Here is an 853-nt window from a genome sequence, read left to right on the forward strand (position 1 = left end):
GCCACTCGGTTCCTCTTTTCCGCAAAAGTTACTTACGTATATTCTTTACCATGGGGGTTGGATGCACCATTACCATTACTGTCAGACTCATGAATAACGTTACTAATGCCATGACCATCCTCTCCTGCAGACCACTTTGCCGGCAACACTCGCCAGTCACCACCATCGTCACAGTCAACAACGCCATGAGAATTATCATGATTCCCATTAGAGCTTTTCCTTATCTCTCCTCACCCGTTCCTTCTGCAGCGAAATGAAAGCCCGGGAGATAAGATCAAAACCACGTAAAAAAAAAAAAGGGGGTGGGGTGGGGACTGGGAAAATAAGCTCTTGGCATCTGCAAGGCGGAACCATTGCGTCCGGCACGTACAAAGTATACGAGATTATCAGATAAGGATGGAGATAAGGAGAAACCAGGCAGTGTGACAGCTTGCTAACGAGGGCACGAGGAGGGTAAGCTAACACCCCCGATAGGCAAGGGGACGAAGTGAAAAGAGGGGGATGAGAAGGTAGAGATTTTACATAATTTATAAACACATCAAACGCTAGCAACCCACAGACACACCATCATACACACATAGCTACGAGTCTGCATATACATCCACATGTTTATGTATGTATAGGCACGTATACGAGCTTGTTTAGGCAGGAGAAGTTATTCGATGGACCTACAGCAGCTGCGAATTTTCATTTGCTGTACATTCTGAGAAGCCTAAGTGTTGGTCGCTATTGGCTGGCTCATTTCTATCACGAATCCAGGTCAGGTGATTATCTGTTGGTCCACTATATGGTACATGGACGCAGATAGATTGCCGATTAATTTTACGTCCGATTTGATCCCTATACAAGCTCT

This window comes from Penaeus monodon, chromosome 33, assembly GCF_015228065.2.
Source record: "Penaeus monodon isolate SGIC_2016 chromosome 33, NSTDA_Pmon_1, whole genome shotgun sequence".
In the NCBI taxonomy this organism is placed as follows: domain Eukaryota; kingdom Metazoa; phylum Arthropoda; class Malacostraca; order Decapoda; family Penaeidae; genus Penaeus; species Penaeus monodon.